The 20,742-nt window shown below is 47.4% G+C and overlaps 1 protein-coding gene across 1 annotated transcript in view; it reads right to left on the bottom strand.

Moving 5' to 3' along the window:
- The window catches only part of RFTN1 (raftlin, lipid raft linker 1), a 204,244-nt gene extending 194,773 nt beyond the window's left edge, over positions 1 to 9,471 (bottom strand). The window contains exon 1 of the mRNA XM_082839511.1: positions 9,243 to 9,471. The gene's annotated coding sequence lies outside the window, so the exon portion shown is untranslated. The remainder of the gene's footprint in view (positions 1 to 9,242) is intronic.
- Positions 9,472 to 20,742: the final 11,271 nt, after the last annotated feature.

Here is a 20,742-nt window from a genome sequence, read left to right on the forward strand (position 1 = left end):
ACGCTCAGAGCAAACCCTGTCTTTTCCCACTCCCGACCCTCTCCAACCTCCTAACACCCAGGCCGCAGGGGCCCAGGGTCTCTCTTAGGCTGCTTAGCCAGGGCTGAGAACCACAGTCTAGAAGAACGTGGTCTTGCTGACCCCCTTGGTTCCACCCCTGCATCACCTGAATCTCGCTGGACCTCATACCCTCCCTTCCCAGGCTCTCTGTTGTCGTCCCTAACACAAGTGCACCCCCAAATTTCTATCTCCAGCCTCCTTCTGCCTCTCTCTTCAAATTACTTTCACTACCAACCACCGCAAGCATATGGATAAGGATTAAAAAAATGAGACATCTCTGTACCCACTACCCTGAATCAACAAATGCTTACATTTTATTTGCTCACATCTTTTGTTTCTGTAGAAATACAACTTTTGGTGTGCAGCCCTCATTCCTGTCCCTTTGTCCCCTGTCTTTCTGTCCCTGGTCCTTATCCTGTACACACTACATATAATACCCAGAACCATACAGGGCAAAGGCTCTGACACTTTTCAGGTCATGGCACCCCCAGTGATCCTATACGTTTGTTCACAGCACCCCCAGGCTAAAAGCAATACCCACAGCTCGATTTATTAAGTAGTCAGGTCCAAACAAATTGATAATTATGTATAAACAACTTAGCATCCTTTTGAAAGAACAGACTACACAAACTGAAAAAAAAATTTTCCTGCATCCTTAAATTACCGTAATTACTTACTACTGGGATGTGTGCGTCCATTTGGCACCGGGAAACTTCTCAAACCTCAGAATCACACTGGACACCACCACCCTCATCTCCTGTTCAACAATGATCTTCTTAGCAACCACCCCAAATCCAGCTTTGCAAAGATATGACATCATCAAAAGGAAGTGGTGGCCTTTGATGTTGATCCTGTGAACTACCTCGGGCTAGTAATGAGGGTGGCAACCAACATGCAAGTACCACTTGCTGCGGTGCCTTGGGGTGCCTTAGTACAGAATTTGGGAACCTCCAATACGAGGAGGCACGTAGGCTCAAAAAAGTTCCATAACTGCATCATCTCCCCGTTAGCTGTCAGATTCACCTCCCAGCCTGACCGCTCTCCAACTCCAACAGACACACCCACGGACCCGTTCCAACATCTTCACCTGGAACTTTCCCGGCACTTCCAGATGAATATGCCCCAAAGAGAACACAACACCCTGCCCCAAAAGCCTGTTCTTCCTCCTGGGTTTCTTGTGCGTATATGTGTCCTTATGTAGATATCTACAGAGAGAGAAGTTGGGGCAGATTTGTTTTAAAGGTCTTGTCTTTGGACTTGGAGGCTGGCAAGTCCAAAATCTATAGCACAGGCCAGGAGGCCAAAGGCCCAGGGAAAACGTGATGGTGCAGAGCTGAGCCCCAGGCCCATCTGGAGGCAGAACTCCTTCCTCCTCAGGAGACCTCAGTCTTCTAAGTCCTCGGACTAGTTGGATGAGGCCCGCCCATATTAGGGAGGGTGATTCAAATGTTAATCACATCTTTAAAAATACCCCATGGCAACACCTGGACTGCTGTTTGACCAAAAACTGGGTACCCCCGTGGTAGCCAATCTGATACATAAAATTAACCATTACGCCCTCCTTCACTGAGCACTTAGTAGGTGCAAGGCACTGCTCCAAGTGCTGGGGATACCGAAGTGAAACAGAGACAAAGACCAAAACAAAACAAAACAAGAACAACCCCGCCCTCGTGGACCTTACTTTCAGGAGCAGACACATAAAAATAATGAATGAAGTTCAAGTTTAAAAGTATGTCACATAGGGCTTCTCTGGTGGCGCAGTGGTTGGGAGTCCGCCTGCCGATGCGGGGGACGCGGGTTCGTGCCCCGGTCCGGGAGGATCCCACGTGCCACGGAGCGGCTGGGCCCGTGAGCCATGGCCGCTGGGCCTGCACGTCCGGAGCCTGTGCTCCGCAACGGGAGAGGCTACAACAGTGAGAGGCCCGCGTACCGCAAAAAGAAAAAAAAAAAAGTATGTCACATAAAGGCAAGTAAGCCAGAGAGGGGCATTAGCAAGTACAGGGGAGGGCACAATTTAAAAAAAAACAGCGTGATCAGGGAAGGCCTCCCCCAGAAGGTGACAGGGCGAGCGCTGGGATGAGGGAGCAGGTGGCCACGAGTGCAAACAGGCCGGGAGGTCCTGGACCTGCCCGGGAAGGTGGGGTAGCCTGGGCGGCCGTGGTCAGGACGCTGGCTTTGTCCCCAGTGAGATGGGAGACCTCAGAGGGTTTCGAGCCCCGAGGGAGACACGATCACTCTGACCCTGGGAACAGGGAGACCAGGCGGTGATGAGGTGTGAGCAGAGGTCAAATTCTGGATACGTTTTGAAGGTAGGAAGTGAGATTTCTTAGTGGTTTGGAGACAGGGCATGAGAAAAAGAGGGCATCCGAGACCCCTCTCAGGTTTGTGGCCTGAGCACTTGTAAAGCTGCAGGGACCACCTCCCAAGACAGGCACACCGTGAAAGGAGCATTTGAGCCAGAGCAGACCGGAGTTTGTCCTGGATGCGTTAACTCCAACCAAGGGGAGGTGGGGTGGGCAGCCGGATGGACCAGTCCACAGCTCAAGGGAGAGAGCTCTGGAGCTTTGGGTACCGCCCCATCTTCCCATGGGACAGCAAACTCCTCCTCGAAGGCAGTTACATCTTCATCCTCAACAACAACTACCCCAGTGCCCTGCCCCAAGAGATGCACGGTAACACCTACTCCGTCAACAGACTCCCAGAGAAGGAAAGGTGCCTATTATCTGGAAAAGGATGGGAAGGGCCTTTGGAATATTTGCCTGTTGCTCTCAAGTTCGCCTTTTTAAAAGCACAGCACAGGGGCTGGTGACGCTCTGGAGCCAGAGTGCCTGGTTAAAGTTCGAGGGTCCCTACTTTCTAGCTGAGTGACGTCAAGGGAGCCACTCAACCTCAGGGTTCTCAACTATGAAATCGGGATGACCGCAGAATCCACTTGCAGGGTGAGGACTAAGTAAGTTAATTTAACAGGGCTTAGAAGAGCCCAGGCACCTAGAAATGGCTGTCTAAATGTTAACCATTATTAGTACTATTACTAGTACTACTTGTTATCCATGACAAAGATCCCTGTTAACCTGCTATAATTACACCACACCGAAAGGGTGCTTATAAAGTGTCCCAAGACACTGGAAAAATCCCCAAAGACCTCTCTAAATTAAAGAAGTGTTTAAATGAACAGTCTGATTTCTTGTACTCTGCATTTCCAAAATCTTGTAATACACGATATGGTCACGTTCCATTAACCAGAGTCTGTGATTAACCTAATCTCTTCTCATCTGACTTTAATGGATAAGGTCTATTACAAAAATTTCTCCAAATCTGAGTAATTTGGGAGTTATTCCATAAAACTTGAAGGTTCCTCAGAAGTATTTCCTCGGGGTGAAATACTAATCTGGCACTTCCAACACACAAACACACACACACACACACACACACACACACACCACAAACACACACACACACATGGAAGCTGATAATCCTTTGCAAAGAATAAATGCTGCCCATCCGGGGCTCTGCCTATGGAACAACACAATGGGACAGTTTCGTTTTAAAAGCCAAAGAACGCTGTCAGTGAAGTGCAGCTGGCTTCCTGGTTGAAAAAGTGTGGAAACATCCAATACAGCTTCATAAAGTAGCACGAGAGTTGGTGAGCATCAAACATAGCTGATGTTGACTTCCCATCTCTGGGGGCTCTGGGTTCCCCACTGACCCCCGTGGGCTGGTGCCCCTCTCCTTTGAACCGAGCCTGAGTATGGACACCCCGTAAAGGGGACGTCCCTCCGTCACCATCCTGCACCATCAGACACGACGCTGCAGCCCCTCCGCTGCTCCCGACACCACAGGGGCAGGCCCGACCCAGGAAAACCCCCTAACGAAGCCCCCAGGTACCCCAAAGGATGGCTGCTCCACCTCAGTCTTGGCAGGTAGCCATCACACATAGAATGGGACCTGATTTTCTAACTCTTTGGTTCTGGTCCCGCTGAGAGCACTTTTTCTTCCTGAATTCAGCCCAGGTAGGGAGTAAGTCGCACAAATGCATATTTAAACGCTGAACTGAATTCTTTGGAGAGCGAGGAAATTAACAGGGCCTCAAGCAGTGGCCATCGCTTGCCCGCTGTACCGATCTTTTCAGAGAACTGCATCTTGGTGAAATACACAATGATAATAACGAGAGCCCCTTTGGGGGCCCAAGAGAAAAGGGAAACTCAAATTTATGTCAAAAACTGAATGTGAATGGGAGGAAGGATCACACACAAACCTTTTTATAAACATAAAAGAAATGTCTGGCTAAATTTATCTCTTTGTCAGTGAAAAACAGCCTAAGCTTTAGCCAAGAGTGTGGCCAATTCTTAAACTGAAGGACAAAAGAGAAATGCTTAGTACAGAGTAGCCCCATCAAACAGAACTTTCAACCAGGATGAAAATACATCTGCTCTGTCCAATTCGCTCGCCAATAACCACATGTGGCTCTAGGGCTCTTGAAAGGTGGCCGGTGAGGCTGGAACTGCATTTTAAATTGTATTTCCTTTTAATTCATTGACATTTAAATGTAAATAGCCACATGTAGCCAGCCAGTGGCTACTGTAGTGGACAGCCCAGCCACAAGTGAGCTGACAGACAGACGCTCAAACCAAAATGCTGGCCACGTCTTTCTTTCCCTACGATAAAATTACAATCATCACAACCAATAATATCTTAAATTGTCACCAAAATTAGCACCTCTACCCAGGCTCCAGGTGCCCCAAATCTCAGAAAGCCTGAAACAAAAAGAAAAAGGCAAAAGACTTAAGAAAGTGATTCCAGTGTGTCATTTGTTCCAACTTCCATCCCCCATCCAGCTTACATTTCTCTTCTACGACGGCTTCGTGTATTTGGAAATCTATGCTTGCAGATGGAATCTGCATTTGCGAAACCAGAAGGTCACAGCCTCTTCCCTTAATGTCCAGGAAACATGAAAATGTGAACTTGGGGCAAGTTCCCTAACTCCCTAAGCTTCAGTTTCCTCAAGGCCAAAGTGCAGATAATAATAGTATTTGCCTCTCACGAGGATTAGATTCAGAGCACGCACGTAACGAGCCTAACTGTGCCTGGTAAAGAATGGGCGCCTGGCAAGGGGTAACTATAATGATAATTTTGTCAACAGCGATAGTAAAATCTGTAATAAAATAAAAACGGTGCTACTAGAATGGAAGTTTACAGTTGGCAAAGTTTTCCTAACACTTTGAACCTGTTTCACGGGCTATAGTAAAGTGGCCTCTAGTAAAATACGTCTTGGGGTCCTGACATCTGGGACAACCTCCAGACAGGCAGTCACCCAGATGGGTACCATGAGAATTATTCTGTGCCTCTACCCTGCGGCAGGCAATGTACTAGGCTGGCGGATGAAGGGGAACAGTCCCCAAACATAGGCCAATGTCTTAAGACTCTGTACCACTTGTCAGTTGACCTCAGTGAGACACCTCAGCGAGATGTCAAGGCTTCATCCTGGGTCTCACATAAGCAGGAAGCGCCATTCCTACCTCCTATATCAGCCAAGACCAGGTTTGGCTACAGGCCCACAGACGGGGACGAAGATGCAAGGGGACCTGAGAGGGAACGGCCCATTTTCTCAGCCAGGACAATAAGAGGGGTGTTGACAGGCCATGTTTCTCACTGACAGGCCACATCACTTTAACAGGAAAGCTGTTCTCGCAGCCTTCAAAAAGCCAAATCTGACCTGTCTCACAAAGCAAACACAACCGCTTTCAACAGCCAGCTGCCTCAGCCGGTGAAATCCAACGGGAATCTCCACCAGATTCACAGCAACCAGACCACTACGCCAGAAATCCCCCAGGAGTTTCGAAGCAGAAGTTTAGTGGAATTCTTTGGGGTTTGGGGTTTATTTTCCTTTATATAGAAAGCAGTCAATCTTCTTTCACAACCAAGGGGACGTTCCCCTATGGAATTCCCTTCTCTGAAGATCTTTAAAAATAAAATATTTGTCTGACTGTCTGCAATAATTTAAGAGTAAACCCATTTACTGGCAGAGACAGGGATTTCTCTCAGCTCCTCCAGCTATGAACAGCATGGTCCAGACTGTCTCAGATGTTCCAATTGCTGGCTCCCTCGGGCCCCAGAAGAACACTGGTCTACCACGCTCTTGACTTTGGGCTAGGAAGATGAGTTGTTGTATCTGGAATCTCATATTTGTATTCTTTGTTGGCAGGAGTGTAAAATGGTATAACCATGTTGGGAGAAGGTCGGGCAGCCTCTCATAAGGTTCACATACATCTCTTTTATGACCCAGCAATCCCACTCCATTTACCCACAAGACATGACAACGTATGTCCCTAGGAAGACTTGTATACAAATATTCACAGCAGCTCCATTCACAATACCCCCCAAACCCTGTTGATGTGTCCATCAACAGGGGAATACATAAACAAACTGCATTATAAATAGATACCGGACTATAACTCAGCAATAAAATAGACCGAATTACTGGTACATAAAACATGGGTGAACCTCAAAAACATGCTGACTGAAAGAAGCTTTACACAATACTGTAACGTGGAATAAATACTGTAAGTGGAATTCCACTTACATGAAGTTCAGGACCAGGCTAAACTAACTTTGAGTGAGAAACAAAGGGTGAGGGCAGGGACTGACTGGGAATGGGAATGAAGGAACTTTCTGGGGGTGATGGCGACATTACTTGATAGAGATGAGGGTTACACAGGTGTAGGTGTCTGTCGAAACATTATGCAAATGTTACCCTCAAGGTCTGTGCATTTCACTATATGGAGATATGTATGTATGTAAAAATTCACCATATGTATAAATTTTACCTTAAGAAAATCATGAACATATATTGAACTCTAAATAATGAAATGTGTGCTGAAACGTTTAGAGGTGACCTGTACCAATGTCTGTCATTTAATTTAAAATGCATAAAACAATAAGTTGCTGATGGATGGATAGAGGGATGACTAGATGGACGGATGTGTAATAAAGCCAATATTGTAAAATTATAGACTCTAGATATGGGTATTTGGGTGGTCACTGTTCTTGCAACTTTTATATATATATATATATATATAGTTTTGTTTTGTTTTGCGGTATGCGGGCCTCTCACTGTTGTGGCCTCTCCCGTTGCAGAGCACAGGCTCTGGACGCGCAGGCTCAGCGGCCATGGCTCACGGGCCCAGCCGCTCCGCGGCATGTGGGATCTTCCCGGACCGGGGCACGAACCCGCGTCCCCTGCATCGGCAGGCGGACTCTCAACCACTGCGTCACCAGGGAAGCCCCAACTTTTCTATATTTTTTAAAAGGAGGTGGGTGGGGGAGAGAGTCACAGGGCCCTCTCCCTAGCCCACCAACTTAGAAATTTAGCAAGACACCCATGCCCACCAAGCCACGGGTCCACATAATTTCGATTCTGCTGAAAAGTTAAGACTGAAAGAACACAAGTAGCTTTACAGGAACTCACATCACTCATGCCAAAGATTTTCTGCCTGTTTCCCTACAGACAAAGCAATTATTTGAATGGAGGCCAAAAATTCCTGCTCAAGAGGGAGAAAAAGAACTCACTGACTCGTATTCCCAATTAATTCTCTTTCAGTTCCTGCACCAAATCTATTAGCTAACGGTACAACACCTCTCTTCCATTTGTCCCACGTCCATGCAGCCAAAAGACAAACAAGGAAAAAGCAACCCAGCGACTTGCTATACAAATGCAGCCGGAGGGGTGTCCTCACAGCTGTCAGGCCAGAAACCCCACTTAAGGCAAAAGAGGATGCAGAGCTCCCTCTGAGGTTAAAGTGATTTCACTGAGGTTAGCACGCACACGCACCAAAGAGCCCCAAACAGCTTGTTGCTTAACCCCTCTGTGGGGTTTGGTGACATCTGGGGTCACTTGAACTTGGTAGGGAATTCAGCTGTTCAGAGGTACAAATTAGGAATCCCTGTGGCCAGGGACACGTGGGGTGCAGGGCAAGCCCTACCCACGGCCCCAGAGGTGGCTCACATTACGCCTGCCTTCCTTCCTGGCAGGTCCTCACTTATCCTGAGATGACACACGATGGCAGGGGCTGGAAGACGCCTCGCCTGACTGCGCCCACCATCTGAAAACAGCTGTACCAATTACAAGAAGGAAACCAGGTTTCTGGAGACCAGGGCAGTCACTCAAACATAAGAACTGGTGCCAGACTTTTTTTCTTTTTTTAATACTTTTTTGTTCTTAAACCCCCTAACAAACTCACTGACACCACCCAGCGTCCCTGGGGACCACCCACAACGACACAGGGCAGCCAGGTGCAAGCACCAGGGAGGCAGGGCGCCTGGGTTACTGCACCTTGGCCTCCACGCGGTTCTCGCTGCCAAAGACAGCGGCAGTCTAGGTGAAGGGCATGAGCCCCGGCGCAGGAGGGGGGTGTGCATGCCTGACAACGGGGCTTCCTGAAATAAACGCCGCCACCACCCCGCCCTCACCCAGGTCCACCCTGGCGTCCCTTGGGCCTCGGAAAGTGGTGAGGACGAGGGAAGAAACCCCCTTTACAGAAGGGGAGATACCCGTTTTCAGTGACGGGGACTTCCCGCGCCCCGAGGCTCTGAGCCTCCCTTGGCCGCGGCGCTTCCTCTGAACGCGCGGCACGTCTGCTCCCGCCCGTCCAACACCGCTGCCCCGGGAACAAACGCACCTCCCGGGGCGCACGCAGAAGGGCAGCGGGAGTCGCCTCCACCCCAGCCCACCCCGGCCTCGCGCCCTCCTGAACCTGGATTCCTGGGCCAGCTCCCGCCTGATCTTTGCCGAGGACCCCCTGCAGCAGTGTCCTACACCCACCTGTAGCCTCGAAGCTTCCCCTCTGCTTCCTTCCTAGGCGCCCGGAGCATGCGGAGCCCACGACCCTCAACAGACTGCTCTGGGGTGCCTCTCCCCATGGCTCGCCAGGGATGATTTTTTTTTTTTTTTCCCCAAGAAAAAGTTGGCCCAAGACCGCTGCGTCCCATGGATCCTGTCCCCGACCCCATCCAATCCGGGCCGGGGTGCAGGGGACGGGGATGGCCCTCTGGCAGCCCCGGCGCCAGGGAAGCACGCCCAGCCTCGGCAACCTGCAGGGAGGCGCCCCGCCAGGCTCCCCCTGCCCGCCGGGTTCCCGCCCCGCCTGCGCCCGCCTCCATCCCGAATCCTTCGGGCGCCCACCTACCGTTCTGGACTAAGCCGAGGAGAAGGCGCGGGCGCGGGCTCCCGGAGACAGCGTGTTCCGTCCCGGGAGGAAAGTTTGTGCCATATAGAGGAGGCGGCGCGGGGAAGGCGTGGGCGCCAGGGGGTGGGGACGGGGCAGGCGGCGCGGCGTGCTCGTGTGTCCGTCCCTCCTGCGATCCGTGCGTCTGTCCCTCAGCGGAGCCCGCGGCCGCCGCGCTCCCGCTAGCTGCGCCCTGAGCCCGGCGCGCTCCGGCTCCAGCGCCGACGCGCCCCCGTCGCCGCCGCGCGTCCGCCGGCTACACTTCCTCTTCCTCTGAACTCATGTGCAAAATATGCTGCGCTGCGTCTTCGGGGGAGCCGCCGCGGGAGCAGCTGGCCCGCCCCGCGCCCCCTCCGCGCCCCGCGCCCCGCGCCGCCGCCTCCAGACGGCCGGCAACCTGCGCGCTGCACACGGCTTCCCCCAGCCAGTGACCCTCGCCGCTCCACGGCGCAGAGGTCCGTGGCTCCCCCGCCCACCCTCTCGACCCCTTGTAACCAAGGTTGCGTGCGTCAGGAGCGCGCGTGGGGAACTCGGAGCCCTCAAAATTTGGGCTTGGGTGCTGGAGGGTGACTGCCTCTAAGGCGCTGATGGCTGGGAGTGGGCGGGGGAGGACCAGTAACAGTGGACCATTCATCCTCCCCATTCCACAGGTGGGGCCATCCCCAGGCTCTACGTTATTGCTTGGGAGACAGTGCTTAAGGAGCGGGACAATGCCACACACCCTAGCCCACCTACTACAGGCGCCCGGAAGGTTTGAGAAGATCTGGGGAACCATCTTGGCCTGCAGCTTTAGGCCGGCCAAGGAGACAATTCTATAAATGAAAAGCCAAGCCAGGGCTTTGTTAGTGACGGGAAAATGGGAGGCAGTGAGCCCATTGTAAAAGTCTTTCTTCCTGGAGCTTTTTAAACAAAGCACAATCACAGTGTAAGGGTTAATAGCGGGAACCCTAGAGCCAAGTCATCAGGGTGGGCCTCAGGCCCTCATCCACATCTACCTTCTGTGTGATCTTAACGGCTCTGTTCCTATTTCCTTCTCTGTTAAGTAGCACTTTTTTCTGGTGGGTTTTATAAGTAAAGTGTTCAGGAAAGCACTCTATAACTGAGCTATTATCCTCTTGTTGTTGATATTATTATTATCATTACTATTATTATTAGGGGATTGCAGTGAGACAACTGACATAATCTAATCATCTACATTTTCTGGTTGGCCAAAGAGGGGGCCTTAAGCATTGGAGCCCACAGGATGGAGGGCTGGTGTAGGCCCCAGCAGTGTTTTAATGATGTCCTTCCGGTACTAATAACCGCCCCCAGGGGGTAAGGAGGCACTATTTTGTTTGCAGGAATTCCTGTAACCACAGTTTCTCAGAGATTTTCTTCCTTGTTTGCTTGTTCCTAGCCATCCCAGTTCTGTGTTCCTCCCCCCTCCCCCCACTACCATTTTGTTTTTGTTTTTGTTTTTTGCGCCTTTCCCTTTCCACCCCACCACTCGCTGGTATCACTCACCACCACCGCCTCCAATCTCCCCCACTCTCTCCTCTGCTTGGCTTGCCATCTGGGAGAAAATAGCAAGATCAGGTGACAGCCCAAGTCCAGATGCAAACAGTATTATGTGGAGACAAGTGGGGGGGGCGGGGGGGGCCCAGTGATGGTTTTGAACACCCACCTATGAGGCCAAAAGGAGGGATCTTTGTTATTTATATGCCCAAGGCCTTGAGTGACCCCAAGCTAGGGCCCATCTGAAATCTTTCCGATCCTTACCTGAGAGAAAGAAAATAACATTTATAGGTATTAACCAGTAGTTCAAAAGTAAACACGGAGTATTTAAAAGAAGATAAAGGGAAAAGGGGGGAATGCAGCATAACTTGGTGTGTTTGGAGGAGGAGGTTGCCTTCTTTTCAGCAGATAATTTCCGCTCTATACAATTTTTGCCCTTTTTTTTTTTTAACACCAGGTCCTTGGGGTTAATAAGTTATTCTGATTGTTTTTATTTTCTTCCACTCAACCTTTTCCTGAGTAGTAATGACGTGTAAATGTCTTAAATGTCTCTTTTCCCTGCTTGGACCTGCATTTTCTTAGGTTTTCTAGAACTCCCGACCTTTCCGCCTAGATATTCTGACGCTTCCTACCTGGTACATAGTAGGTGTTTGATCAACATATATGGGATGAATGGGTGAGTCATTCATATCCGGACCTTTTTCGGCTCTGCGTAACCTGCATTGAACAATTACCTGGAGTATTCTGATTCTCTTTCACCTGGAATAGCCGATGAGGAGACAAGGTTGGGTTCGTTCGTGTTGTGTAAAGGTCAGCCTTGATTTCCCACTTGACTGCCATGGACTGGCCAGCCAGGGGACACACCCTGAGCAGCTGGGCCTCACCTCTGACTGACCTCGCCTACCCAGCATCAATCCCAAAGATGCTGGAACTGTATCCTGGTGGGTTACCTTGGCAACCTCACAATGTCATCTGTTAGAATGTCCTAGGGCAGCAGCTTTTAATTCTATCACAGCGGTCTCATCGGGGGTCATGTAATAGTGCTGTTTTTCCTCTGCTCACACTTCCTCCCCCTATGATTTAACACTAAGTACTCGGGGAGGGAGCTGAACACGGGGAAAACCAAGCTATTACAGCACGACAGGTCACAGATGGCCCCAGAACTGGGATCCCGAGTGTTCGCAATCAATAAAACGCAAGCCCCAAGTTAATGGGGAAGCTGGTTCCCCTCACAGCCCCTGTAGAAAGGAGAGCAGTGAAGCCGGCCCAGGCAAGCGTAAGAAGCAGCGGTGGCCAGACTGTACAATTCCTAGAAGAGCTGGGTTCGAGGAGCCCCCCTGCTGGAGCAATTCTCTCCCTTGGCCTCAGCAGCATCACCCCACCCTGGAGATGATTAAGGCCATGGGTGCCAGCAGCCGGGGCAGTTGTGCCGCATCCCAGCTTCGCTGAGGCTTGGAGAGAGGGAGAAGCCCAGCTAACCTTCTCTTCTGCCCACCTCTTTCCCACCCTCACCACCACCCCACCTCACTCAACCCCTCTCTCCCAGCTTAGCTCAGAAACGCTCAGTGCCTGTTATTCTGCAGAGAGCAGTAACAACTTCTGCAGAAAACAGACCCATCAAAAGCTGCAGAACCTGGGAGCTACTGACCTTATTGTTTATTTGCAGGACCATGAAAACCAGATCATCTCCTGGGCAGCTGAACAGCAACATTTCAGGGCTGACAGGAGAGATAAGCAAACTCATATATGCCCTGGAGGTACAGGAATTATTCATCTTTATCATCACTGTTAATATTTTAAGTGGGTTTGCAGCCACAGTGAGATCACAGTTTGGCCAGCTGCTCTGTAATAAACGGCTGCAGAAAGCTGGCCCCATGTAGGGTAACATTCATTCCCATAAGAGTTCTTATAAGGTGCCCCAGAGCCAGTGGTTTCAAAGGAGCCCCCTGCCTTGTGTGCACTGTGACGGTCACAGCCTCACAGACACGCCACTGGTAAGTCCAGAATGGAGCAGGGCACCTTCATGCCAGTGTCCAAACATGCCCTGTGACCCCCTCAGCCGTGTGGGATTGTGAACTGGGGTGGAGCAGGGAGCTTGTCAGGATATTTTGTATGTTTGCATTGATGGGCCAAGGCCAGGGAATTTTGTCCAAAGTGTAGTCAAACTAATACTTTGCATATGCCACCCATAGGCATCACCAATTTGAGGAAATGTTCGGATGATTGCCAAATGTTCCATTCACCCCAATACAAAAAAAAAAAAAAAAGATTTTTATTCTGTTCCTGAATCCACTCTTCATTTTACCTCTGAATTCCCAATCTGTCTGACAGGCAGTTCAGGGGAGCAGGGGCCCTCCTGTGGCTGAGATAGAATTTGCTCTCTGGAGCAAAGAGCCGCGAGACTAAATTGCAGGAATGTAGTATGAAGCACACTGCTGTTGGCAGCCTGAGGAAGCCTCTGGCTTTACCAAAAGCCGTCCACATCCATACCCCTTCACTGGTTATTCCATTCATGGGACACACCTATCAACTCGCATTTGTGAACAAACTTTATTACCAGAGATAGAAAAAAAAAAAAAATATATATATATATATAAAAAAGAATATGTAGGAATCCTGTATATTCCACAGATGTAAAAAAATAAAGGGGCTTCCCTGGTGGCGCAGTTGTTGAGAGTCCGCCTGCCGATGCAGGGGACACGAGTTCGTGCCCCGGTCCGGGAGGATCCCACATGCCGCGGAGCAGCTGGGCCTGTGGGCCGTGGCCACTGGGCCTGCGGGTCCAGAGCCTGTGCTCCACAACGGAAGAGGCCACAACAGTGATAGGCCCGCCTACCACAAAAAAATAAAAAATAAATAAAGGAGATTGTGGAAATAACTCACTAAATAAAGATGGGATAATATTTTGATATATGAACTGATCTGATTTCCCTTCCCCCTCTGTATTTCTTTTTCTTTTTCTTTTAAACTTTTTTTTTAATTGACTTATAGTTGATTTACAATGTCACGTTAGTTTCAGGTGTACAGCACAGTGATTCAGTTATATACATATTCTTTTTCAGATTCTTTTCCCTTATAGATTATTACGAGATGTTGAGTATAGCTCCCTGTGCTATTCAGTAGGTCCTTGTTGTTTATGTATTTTATATATAGTAGTGTGTATATGTTAATTCCAACCTCCTAATTTATCCCTCCCACACCCCCTTTCCCCTTTGGTAACCATAAGTTTGTTTTCTATGTCTATGAATCTGTTTCTGTTTGTAAATAAATTCATTTGTATCATTTTTTTCAATTCCACCTATAAGCAATAACATATGATATTTGTCTTTCTCTGTCTGACTTACTTCACTTAGTATGATAATCTCTAGGTTGCCGCAAATGGTATTATTTCATTCTTTTTTATGGCTGAGTAATATTCTATTGGGCCCCATTGTATTTCTTGTTACACTGTAACAACCCTCTTCCCACCAATTTAGACAGCTAGAGAAGGCATCATTTGCCACCAGGGAGAGTTACCATGACAATACCAGAAAAAAAAAGCCAAATTCTTGGTTTTGGGGTTTCCATAGTCAAGGTCCAAATATGAAATGAAAAAGATATGGAAAAATATGAAATCAAGTAGAAGCATTGTCTCCTATCATATCTCCTTTCCTTCCTCTACCCACCACCATCCCACACACGCACACGCACACACACACACCTCTCAGGAATAGATCAAAGTTGCCAGACTGGAACAGGGGAAGGAGGGAGAGACAGAGGGGCTGTGTCAATAGGGTGCAATTCACAGGACTCAGGGACTGATCAGAGTCAGAATTCAGAAACCCAGATCCCTCTACTCAGATGAGAATCATCCATCCGTAACAACTTGGGAACCTTGTATACAACCAGACAACAACTCTTGGAGCTTGACATTTGGAAATGAACTCCCATCAGGAGCAGCCAGAGCACCACCTGTAGGTCATCCAGAAAGACTAACCCTTATTCCTTGAGTTCAATCCTCATTTGATAGCCTAGGATGCTGTGAAGCACCTGAGACAGAGTAAGGCCCTGCCACCCTGAGGGAAGTGAGAAGACCCAGGAGTATGAGAGATACTCCCACTTATTTCCCATCAGACCTGTCCTTAGATGAGCCTGAGTGGACCAGCTCAGGATCTTCCTTGCAAGGCAGGACTGTGGTGATCGTCAGTGTTGTTCCTCCAATATTTCTGGTCCTCTCCTTCTGGCCCCATGGTAGAATTGCTCTTCCTGGATCCTTGTGGTTGGGAGAGGCTATATGGCTAGTTCTGGCCCACAAATTGTGAGCAGAAGTGATGTATATCAATCCACAGCACTTATTTAATTGTTAGGACAAGACCTTCCAGAGTTCTCTCTTCTCTCTAGCAAGGCCACTGGCAACATTCTGTATGGTGGCTGCTCCCCAGTCTAGGTCCATGAATGGTTGTGAGAAGCCGAGCCCTCCATCAAACCTGTAATGATCTCGGAACATGAACAAGAAATGACCTGTTGTAAGCCACTGAGACTACAAGTCGTTTGTTTCTGCAGCACAATATCCTAATGGATTATTACCTGTTAGAATCCATCAGATGTTCTGGAAGGCATCACAAGCATATCTGGGAGCTGGAAGAACAAAGGAGGAACCCGATTAGAGGAGCATTTCCCATGTTAACCTGGAATCCTGGTAGTTCTCAAGATGTCCAGCTAGAAAAGTCCATATTGAAAAAGGAATAAGAGTTATTATTTACTTGCTCATTTAATGTTGAAGTATTTATTGAGAACCTAATGTGTGCCAACACTATGCTAGGATACAGCGGGGAAGGAAAAGGTACTGTTGGGAGAAAGCTTTCAGTCTAGCAACATTCAGCAGTTAATAATGATTGAAAATGAATGTAGGGCCCAGAGAAATTGAGAGATTGGCCCAAAGTAATACAATTAATAAATGGTAAACTGGGACTTAAACTTGAGTTTTTTGAATCCAAATTTTGTGCTATCTTCACTATCCCAAATGACTTTAAAGTAACAGCAACTGTATTGCTTCAAGTCTGCTCAATAGAGCCGGCAAGATTTAATTCTAGGCTGCCTTATGCCTTTCTCCATAATGTTTGCTGATGCCTGAAATGTCTTTAACAAATACAACTTTTTATTCCATAATTAGTACCTAGCACAAGGCCTAACAAATAATAGGCAGTCTCTAAATGTTTTTTCAATGAGTGAAGCATGTTTGAATGAATAAATGAATGAAATAAGAAGGCTTAAATACTTACAACTATTGATCTAAATATCAGACACACTCAGTCTCACTTGTACTAAACCACAGTCAAACAATCACTCAACATAGGTGTCATGCCTGATATGGAGGAATAATTTTTTTTGAAATATTGATGTACTTTCCAAATCCCAGTACTTCCTGTTATCTTATCCCTTTTCTTTGATTTGGGAACCAAACATACATATGGCATCTACAGCCCAAGGAATGTTAGTTTCAGCAAAAGGGCAAAGAAAAGCTTTTGAGGTTCTGAAACCTTGGACTTTTGAGTTTCAAATATCCAAGGGGACTCAAAATTTAGAAAGAAAAAAAAAAGAGGCAGAAAAAAATCTCCCCAACTTCTCAGAGTGCATAACATAACCCTAGGCTGCAGGCAGGGAGAAAAATGTGAGGAGAGGGACTGAATGGACATTGTAGGTCCCTGAGCAAGGGAGACACAATATCCTGCCCCTACAGTTTAACCAGAAGGAAGGGCAGCAAATTCCACTCCACATGGTACAGTAGCTTGTACTGAACCAACTCTCCTACAGATAAACTCTAGACAAACTCTAAAATATAACTCTCTGAAGGCAGTGGAAAGCAACTAAAACTAGGCATAAGCTGGAAGGGAGTCCACATTTGAAAAATGGAAACATCGTGGGTGGGTTTTCCATTCTTTTATGGCTTTTCACCTGAGGCCAGGCCCCTTTAGTCCCTGAGAGGGCAGCCAAAACTTTGACAGAAACCCACAGTCATACCAGCTAAGGAATCAGAGGACAGAGTTCAGAGTGATCACAGCAGCTGGAGAGAGAGAGGCAGAAGCCCCAAAATGAGAGAGCCACAGATGGGAAGCACCAGACCGTATAACCACTGGCTGACCCCTGAAGTAGACTCCAAGCAGTGCCCACTGCAAAGGTGACCAAGTTTGGAATTTTAGTTCAGCAAAGTTAACTGCCTGCTAACATTTAAAAAAAATAATGTTCTTGACAGTAACATAGCAGAATCCAGAGTCTTGACAATATATCATTCACAAGCGTCCACAATACAATCCAAAATTACTAGACATTTTAAAAAAAGAAAACGTAACCCATATTCAAGAGAAAAATTAATTAATGGAGGCCAACCTCAAGATGAGCCAAGTGTTGAAATAAGATTAGGATGTTAAAGCAGCTGTTATAACTATACTCAGGGATATAAAGGAAAATGTGTTTGTAATGAAGGAACAGATAGGAAATTGCAGCAGAGAGCTAGAAACTACCAAGAAAAGGAGCCAAATGGAAATTCTAAAACTGAATACCTGAAATAAAAGTGAATAATATTGGTGGGTGGTATAATAGAAACCTGAGATGTGTTTGGAAGAACCCAAGTACAGAAGGGACTCATGGCTCCTTCCCCAAGTAGAGCTCAGGGTGGCACCCGGCATGGTATGTCTGGACAGATGGATCTGAAGAAGACCATGACCGTACCATACTGTGGAAGAAATAAAATGACTCCTGAGAACCTGAGGGAAGCACGGAAGTCATAAAATAGTCCCACAAAGATTCCTGTAGTGAGTGAAGGCACAAAAGCAACAAAAATGCTCTCATGTACTGAAAGAAGCTGAGAGATCTGAACCAACAGGAGCCTTGTGACAAATCTTAGGGATACTACAGCAGACAGCAGTACAAAACAATAGGCAACCAGAGGATGCGAAGATGTCCCAACAGAAGCCATCCTGGATGTAGATGACACCGATCAGTTTTGCTAATCCTTCTAAGGGTTTGGCACAATACGAGCCCCCCAGAACTTATACGCAAGTCTAGGGGAGCTGGGGCCAATCCTGAAACTGACTGGGAATTAGTTTCCACCACGTCTGCCCCCCTGAAATGTTGTTATAGGAACATAAGTTTTATTCTTAGTATATCTTAGTACCTACTATGCTAATAGATATGAGAGGGGAGATTAGACACTTGAAGGATGACATTGACGATTAGCAAATAAACATAAGGTCCTCCTCCCACCCCTCCCCGTGCCGTATAGAGGAAAACTCTTAACAGTTAGCATACGGCTCAGGCTCTACACTGTGAGCACAGCTTCTCAAGGTATCTGCTTTTTAAAAACATGATTCCAAACATGATTTCTTATAAAAGGGGTTTCCTTCAAGAGGTTTTGTTAACTGAGATTTAACTGCCTTGCCTGTATGTAGCCATTTACTCCTCTCCTATTTCCCCACCTGCAGGAGGGATCTCATGGTTCTGATCTAATCATTTCTCCATTTCCTGGGATGCTCTGGCTTATAAACTCATATGATGAATGAATGAATAAACAAGGGAAGGAATAAGTGAATAAATAGGATAAACAGGTGAATATCATTTGTCTTAGTCAGTCTAGGCTCCTATAATTAAAAACCATAGACCAGGTAGATTATAAACAACAAATATTGATTTCTTATAGTTCAGGAAGCTTGAGAAGTCCGTGATCATTCCCTGCCCCCCACCAGATTCATTGTCTGATGAGGGCCCACTTCCTAGATAACCAACCATCTTTTGATATATCATCACATGGTGGAAAGGACCAGGGGCCTCTGGGCCCTCTTTTTTTTTTTCTACCTTTTGGCCACATGGCATGCGGGATCTTAGTTCCCCAGCTAGGAATCGAACCCATGCCCCTGCAGTGGAAGCGTGATGTCTTAACCACTAGATCGCCAGAGAAGTCCCTGGGGCCTCTTTTATAAGGGTGCTAATATCATTGATGAAGGCTCCACCCTCATGACCTAATCACCTCCCTAAGGCCCTACCTTCTACTACCATCACCTTGGGGATTAGGGTTTCAAATATGAATTTTGAGGGGATGCACACATTAAGACCATAGCACCATTCATACCAGGAGCTAATACAGAACTTATATGTTGGATTAATAATGTCTCTTGAAAAGCCCATGCTTTCCCTCCTCCTAACTCATTCTGTTCTACCTGTCCCTTTGTGAAACATATTTAGAGGGTTTAAATGCCAGTGGCTCCAGGCCCACTTTCCTCCCTCCCAATGTCTGTTGTCTCTCTATTCAGTTGAAATGGGAATTTTGGAATAGAGCTCTCCATTAGTCACCACTGAGGCCTTTTCTCTCAGCCCTAGTGTTCCCAGGCCCAAGTATCAAGAGTCAGGCTGACAGCCCTGGCAGCTTGGGGAAAGAGCATGAGAGACTTTTTAACAGGCCTAAGGCCTGGTTTTGGCATGCAGCCTCTGCTAAGCAACAGCTGGACCACAATAGGCCAGCTTCAGACATCTGCCTTCTTCTCCAAGCATTAGTATAAGCTTCTTTGCTAATGCTATTATTAAGGAATTACCAATATTTTTCAAGTGTTATCAATTCCTGAAAAGACAGCTAGGAAAGTCATGCAGGACAAGACCTTGGTGGTCAAGACACCACAAGGCAAGGTCTTATTCTCACCTTTCCTCTCTTAAGGTCATTATACTGATCTGATTATCTTAAGGAGGGAAACTCTGGCTCCAAAAGCCACCTCGCTTTGCTCTAATTCCAGTTAGAGGTTCTAACCAAGAATCTATAAGTAAACTCCATTTTAAATAATTGAGAGGGTGACAGGAAGGGTTCTTGTTGCACACCAGAGACCTGGGCTCTGATTACCTTAAAGTGTAAAGAAAATCAGAAAAAGGCTTTTGGGCAGCTCACAGAATCGATGGGAACACTGAGGAACCAGGCTTGGGCAGTGTAGCTAATTGTGTCTTCCAAAGATGGCCTGCAACAATATCACCTGCCCCGTGTTCTCTTCCAGAACCTTGCCATTCCCCCATCAAAAGGGGGGGGGGGTGTCTAATTTCCCTCTCCCTAATCTGAGCAGTTTGTGATGCACTTGTAACCAGTAGAATGTGGTATAAGTGAAGCTGTGTGACTTCTGTAGCTAGAAGGTAATGAAGCCTCCACTTAGATAGCTGGAATTCACTCATGAAACATATTAATAGCTACCGTGCAAGCAGTCCAACAGCTTTGAGGTTGCCATGTTGTGGGGAAGCCCAAACTAGCCTGCACAGAGCCCACATGGAGAGGACCTGAGAGCAGTGACATGAGGAAGAGATGCCCAGTCAGTCCCAGGCCACTACGGCCCCTCGCGGACACACCGCCTGAACCACATAGCCTTGACTTCCACAAATCCTGATTCACAAAAATCATAATAAAAACTAAATGGCTGTTGTTTTAGTCACTAGGTTTGGGGGTTATTTGTTATGCAGCAATAGCTAACCGGAACAGTCAGGAACAAAGGACTGTAAGAATAAGATCAGAAACAGTTTGTTCAAGCAGGACACTCTCACCAGGGTGATTTCCTCTACCTGCCCCAGACTTTATATTGCTGAGTTCCTGGTGTTAGAGAGCTATATGAGAAAATGAGCAATGAATGAATGGAAACCTTGAAATTTCAGTGGCATACAGATTGTTTTCTGTAGTGTAAAGCTAATAACCTGAAGCAAACCCCCCAACAGTCTCCTCATTGCCCCCATGCCTTTCCTCCTCATTCCTACTACAAAACAAACCTAACCCAAAGATATCAGGTGGTGTTTTGTCTGCAGAGGCACCTGTTTTTGTGACTCTATCTTCTTTTTAAAAATAGGGTTCTATTTTTTAGATGCTCATTTTCCTATTTAAAAACACTGGTTAGAATATGCAAGAAAAATTCCGCTAAGCTTTTTAAAACACACACATACATGCACACCTTGTGTGGACTCATCCAATCTT

Source organism: Leucopleurus acutus, assembly GCF_964270905.1.
Source record: "Leucopleurus acutus genome assembly, chromosome: 5".
Taxonomy (NCBI): domain Eukaryota; kingdom Metazoa; phylum Chordata; class Mammalia; order Artiodactyla; family Delphinidae; genus Leucopleurus; species Leucopleurus acutus.